The following is a 6,529-nucleotide window of genomic DNA, read 5'->3' on the forward strand; positions in this document are numbered from 1 at the left end:
TGCACACAGCTTGAACAAGTGGAGAGATCCACAGCCTGACAGGCCCGTGCCTAGTTATGATTTTGAAGGCTATGATTGGACAATTGCTGTTTGCAGAAGGGGGTTTATCGAACAGTCAGTTACAATCTGCCATTAATTTTTAATGTGTAGCTGAAAAATTGTTACCCTCATGCCACTTTTCTGTCATAAATGGCACTGATTGTGGTATAAGCCTGAAAAACTACAGCGGTGTGTAAAAAACAGAATCCTCTCTCTCTCTCTCTCTCTCTCTCTTTCTCTCAGGATATTTTAACAAGGTGCTGACAAGAAAAATGATAATGATGTGTCTGTCATGATGCAGAGCTCGGTAAATTTATCATGATGGCAGGTGACTGATGGTCTGGTATCCTCCATTGGCCAAACCATGAATTCTTTCCCTGAACATTCAATGCACACACACACACACGCACACACACGCACACACACACTTAAAAGTCAGGGTGCCTAAAATCACTCAGCACAGGTACAAGCAGGTAAATCACATCCTTCCTCAGCTTGATGCTCATTGTTCACTGACATCTGTCTTCCATTTGCAGCATGGAAGCCATGGAGTCGTTACGGTAACCTTTACAAACTGTCAACTACTGTACTGTGACTGTAACTTTGAAATGTATGACATGGATGATGTAATCATTCCTCTTTCTCTGCATACTGATATGTAGGCTACATCAGAGTATCCACCAAGGTCATCATTGTTTCTGGAATAAGCACATTTGTTCTGCTGTAAAAGCTGCAGTGTGATACTGACATGAAAGCCGCTGGTGTTTATATACGTATATGTTAAAATGATGATGAATCATTTTGTTGTTCAGCCTCAAGCATGTAAGCCTTTGTTATTGTGTGTCTCAATAATTCCTCTGCTTCTGTTAAGAGATATTTGAATGGCTAAGCAAAAGTCGACTTCACTGGCTTGACTTGTTTACAACAAAAACAAATTTTTTGCTATTGTTTTAATTAATTTTCTTCCTCTATTTTCTACTATACACTCCAAAATCAGGTGATATGGATAGGGAATAAAAATATGCTTTTAATGAATATTTAAACATTGAATTTTATCAATTCGGGGTGTCGGTTAGCTGAGAGCATCCACCCCATGTACAAAGGCTCAGTCCTTGCTGCAGCGGCCCAGGGTTCGAATCCGACCTGCGGCACTTTGCTGCATGTTGTTCTCCATCTCTCTCTACTCACATTCCTGTTGCTCTTCAGCTGTCTCTGTCAAAAATATAGCTTGAAAATGCCAAAAAAATATAAAAAAATAAAAAATTATTAATTCAATTTACAGTTAAATTTCATTTACATAGCACCAAATCATAACAGATGTCATCTCATAACATGTATCATATAAAGCAGATCTAGACTGTACTTCTTATAATATTATTTACAGAGCACTTGGTGACATTGACAAGGAACAACATCCTTTTAAGAGGCAGAAACCTCGAGCAGAACCTGGCTCATGGTCATCTGCCACGACCCGCTGAGTTAGAGAGGGAGATGGGGAGAGGGGTAGATAGATAGTTAGAGAGAGGTAAAGAGTGATGCACAGAAGCAATAATGAGAATGATAAGTATAATTTTAAGGAAAATATTACGGAAGACTGGAAGGGACATGGAGAAAAAAAAAATGAATGGCAGTGTAGTTTTGCGTTATCTCGCAAAGATTTGCAGCTGAGGTTGCCCATAGATGGCATAGACATATATACATAGACGCTGCATTGAGCGCTGAATCGTAGGTCGACGTCGCCGCCATATTGGAAATGGCAGGTCTGCCCGTAAACTAATACAAGGAAATGGACTGAACTTCATAAAGCGCCTTTCTACAAAGTTCTTTAAGTTAATGTCTCTTATACACCCATTCACACACACACTAATATAGAGCACTAACGTGTACATACATACACATACACATACACACACACACACACATATATATATCTTAATATCTATATCTATATATATATATATATCTATATATATATATATATTATATATACACACACACACACACACACATATACATACTACATATAGTACACACACCACACACACACACACATATATATATATACATATATATATATATATATATATGTGTGTGTGTGTGTGTGTGTGTGTGCGTGTATATGTATGTATATATGTTCACGTGTAATGCTCTTTATTCAGAAAAACCCTCATGTCACATCTACATTTCAGGATCTGGTTATTATAGACACGATTAAATGTTAGATATAAATATTTCAATATTTATCATCACAGTAACAGTGTTACACACATTAGTAGCTGTAGAACACTCGCATTAGTTACATACGTTTTTTGGTGGGCTGTTTGTCTCCCAGATATATTATAATATTTATTAACTTAAAGAACTTTGTAGAAGGCGCTTTATGAAGTTCAGTCCATTTTCCTGTATTAGTTTACGGGCAGACCTGCCATTTCCAATATGGCGGACACGTTGACGTATTGCGACCAACGACCAACCCGCTCAATGCGGCGTCTATGTATATATGTCTATGTATATATGTCCATGATAGACAGATTACTGCATGGGCAAAGTGGGCGTGTGCTCAGGGCCCCAGAGCCAATAGGGGCCCTGGGCCTTCAGAGTGTTTTTTTTTTTTTTTTTTTTTGTAGAATAAAAAATATATGGTTTTGTATAATATAAAACAATAATGAAATCATTGAATGTTTCAGAAATTATATTAACGAGTAATGTGTGTAACGCAATGACATACGTACGCCCGCCGGGGTCAAACCCGCGTTTTTTAAAATGGAGAAGCAGGCGCTCAGTGGTTCAGCGAAAAGAAAACAAAGAAACCAAAAAAAAGCCAAAGATGCTGCTTTGGTGCAACAAATACCATCCACCTCAACATTGTTTCCCCAGAAAACCGAGGCAAGTGATGGTACTCAAAACAGCGGAGCCAGGACTACACCTCAACCGCTCCGACTACCAGCAGGATGCTAACCGCTGCTAGCTCAAGTTCACCGGCGACGTTGGTCGTGGTAAAGCGGCCCGCTCTCCTATGGACACCGTCCGGACCAGAACTATGGCGGACAGCAGCCAACGGACAACGGCAGCCTGACCTTCGTCTGATCACATCGCTAGGGAGGATGAGGCGGCGGAGACGGCCGTTTTCGCAAAATGACCAGGATAAAAAATGAACTTCGGACAAAATGACCCAGAGACGCCTGAACGTCTGTCACTCATGACCATAGAAGCCGAACTGGTCCGGGAGTTGGAGTTTGATGACATTATCCCGGACTTTTTTTTTTATCGAGGAAGGCCAGAAAAAGATGATGCAGGTGAGTCTGATTCATGTCTGAATGTGTTTAAGGCTGGTATGTGATTGGAGGATGAGCGAAGGGGCGGGAAGTGTGAAAACTGATAGTTTGAAGTTGTTGTGTGTTGTTGTTGTGTTGTCTGGTTACAGCCGACAGTAACCGTTAATGTTCCAGGCAATAAACGGACGTTTTCGACTAACTCATCTCATGGTAACCTCATCTCTACAACGTCCTGGCGGATGTTACAATAATGTCTGTGCAGCGAGAATGAAAACGTGAAGTCCATCATTGTGTGGCTATGATACGTGCATCAGTGCTGGTATAGGTGGTATAGCAGCGCCCGTTTTTTTGTGGCTGTGTGTTGCCCGGTGTCGTTATGGGAACAGCGTCTTTGTGCGTGCTGTTTGCGGTCCAGGGCCCGTGGTCTGATAAGTGGTCCCCAACCCCCGGGCCGCGGACGGTACCGGTCCGTGGATCAATCCAGTACCGGGCCGCACAAGAGTAATTAGTTATTCTGTTTTATTTATACGCATTTCGAAAAAAAAAAAGTTTACATAAAAGGACCGCTCGACTTAGACTGGACTGTATAAAGGGGACTTACACTTCATCCCAGTCGAGCGGCTCTTTTATTTGAGACCCCCCCCCCCCCCCCACCCCCCCCCCGTTGACCGTCCGCAGTTGGAAAAGGTTGGGGACCTGGGGACCATGCCTGGTCCTGATAATCCGTCTGTGAGGTTGCCACTGACCTGCCGCGGCAGTTGCCGGTGTCTGGGTATCTGTTGTAGTTATATGTTACTGTCTGACTATTAGTGTTTAATCGTGGGTCTCTAACCTGGTTATATTAAATAACACAAACAGAGGCGAGGAGTAAGGAGTAGGAGTAATCACCTCGAGTGCTGCAGTCTAATAGTCGAGCACTGAGTGCTCGATCAGTACACTACAGTATCTGTCGACAGTCATCAGTGTTGTATTAAACTCGCTGGAAGTAGCATTTCAATTACGTGATTTCCACATAAATTTAGAAGGTTTTCTTAAATGAATCTCTCAACCGCTGCAGCTGCCACTGAAATGCCAAGGCAGTTTTGGAGTCTGGGGTTATGGGCATCTGTTTTTTTTTATTTTTTATTTTTATTTGCAATTATTTTAATCTCTTAACATTGTCTCAACCGCTGCCTCTGACGTGCTGCTGTGCTGCTCTGCGAGCATTGTAAAAACGTTGTTGGATTGCTAAAATATAAAAATTAAATTGAACAAAAAAATATTTAGTTGAAGGTCTGGTAATTGGAGAAATGCTAATAGTTATGAAACGAACAAAACAGACCCTGGCTCTAGATTGGACCCCTTTTGCAAGTTTCACAGACCAAGTTTCCTCAATTCATGCTTAGAAGGGGAGGAGGCCTGCTTGTATTCGTTGTGTTGCCATCTGCAACTTCACCACTAGATGCCATATTAACTCCTGCCACGTCGGCTTCCTTAATGTAACTGGATAAAGTGAAATCTGTCTAAAAACATAATTGCACTCCTTATTCTGGATTTAGTTCTGCTCACAGGCGTCCAAGGTTGATGTTTCTTGGCATTTTTGACAAATTGTCTGCTCCATTTCTGTCAAACCGGAGGACACAGTTTCACTTCGTATGTCTGCTGACTTCAATACTGAAGCTGTGTGCATTGAACACAAAACTTCGCCCACCGAAAACTCCTAACTAGGTTCAAAATGGACCACATTAAATGCAGAAACTTGGCAGACTGGCATCATTAGTGCTACTAACTATACCATAATAAAACTCAACACAATTGTGTATCCCAAAAGCAGTATTCAGGATAAAGTGTAGTATCCTTCACCACACAGACATGTTTTTATACTTATTTTGTTTCCTTACACCATAAGTCTGAAATTTAGTAGAAAAAGGAACTGTAAATTCGTGAGGAGAACAGAGGAGGACACTGCCAAACATTTTCTTTGACATGTGCTTAATATCACAAGCTGGCTTTCATTAACAGTTTTATTATCTTTGACGTTGAATTTCTACATGATTGGCAGTGACATCTTGTGTCAAACTGAGGGTAGCTTTTAATTGACCAGCATAAGCCCAATCTCGTCTGAAGCGGTGTTTTTTTTTAGAACCTTTGGATCATTTCCAGCCTCAAACACAGTAAAACTTTTGTCAATCTGAGAAAATATGGTGAGGATCATATCTTAGCATTTGTAAGGGAGGATTTTTAACGTTATCAGCATCATAAATAAGTCTTTTATATAACAAATGAATTCTGAATGTATGGCACTATGGCTGTATGTCCACTTGCAATATGACACACACAAACTGTGGGACTAAAAATAAAAACTTTATTTCTAAATAATCCACAACATGGAGCATACTCAGCTCGTATGAACTCTCGTGTGTTCTCCGCTTCTTATCATTACACATATAGAATGCTACCTCAATCCCCAGAACGCAAACAACACACTGGTTTACATCAACTCCGCTGCGACATGTCAGTAAAACAACAACAGGTTTTGGCAAGTGCCAACAATAACTGGAGCAACCTTATCAGATTCACAACAACGCCTGAGGAATCCCATCACATGGTGCCTTCTTCTAATTTGTTGGAAAATGAAGATCAGGAAATCATGGTCCATCTTTTGCCACCAGAAAAAGATGTTTCATTTGGATGAAATGAAGCCTCTGGCTGGAAATGTTGATACAGATTTTGAGTAGTAACCGGTTCGAACCTAGCTTTTATTGTAATGATCTTTAAAAACATGTTGTACCATACTGCACTTCTTCACCTATTCAGAGAATTTTTATTCAAATTTTGTGTTCTCTAAAATATACAGCGCATTGGAATATAATTTTTCTTTAGTTTTTTATTGTGGAAGTGGAATTATGTACGTAAATCAGGGATTGTGTTCCGCCTACTGTTGTGTCCTGCTTGACGTCCACTGAGTATTATATTATTATCATTATCATTATTATTAGTATTAGTAGTAGTATGTTATTATTAATATTAATTATTATTATAATTAAATTATTATTTATGAATAATATCATCAATCATAGTCTACAGAAACCTGGAAGGGACATGGAAAAAAAAACTGTGTACTTTTGCGTTATCTCGCAAAGTTTTCAAGATCTGTGGAATCTTGCGTTGTTTTACGATATTTCAAGGCTGGCTCAATTCCTGGCACGGCAGTTGCTGGTGTCTGGTATCCACCA

At 40.2% G+C, this 6,529-nt stretch overlaps 2 protein-coding genes across 3 annotated transcripts in view; one reads left to right on the forward strand and one right to left on the reverse strand.

The window, feature by feature from the left end:
• The window catches only part of gpc6a (glypican 6a), a 165,662-nt gene that overhangs the window by 54,495 nt on the left and 104,638 nt on the right, over positions 1–6,529 (reverse strand). The gene's annotated exons all lie outside the window — the stretch shown is intronic.
• LOC113746360 (uncharacterized) overlaps positions 3,319–6,529 on the forward strand; it is a 17,928-nt gene continuing 14,717 nt past the window's right edge. The window contains exon 1 of the transcript XR_003462796.1: positions 3,319–3,335. The gene's annotated coding sequence lies outside the window, so the exon portion shown is untranslated. The remainder of the gene's footprint in view (positions 3,336–6,529) is intronic.

This window comes from Larimichthys crocea, chromosome VIII (genome assembly GCF_000972845.2).
Source record: "Larimichthys crocea isolate SSNF chromosome VIII, L_crocea_2.0, whole genome shotgun sequence".
Taxonomy (NCBI): domain Eukaryota; kingdom Metazoa; phylum Chordata; class Actinopteri; family Sciaenidae; genus Larimichthys; species Larimichthys crocea.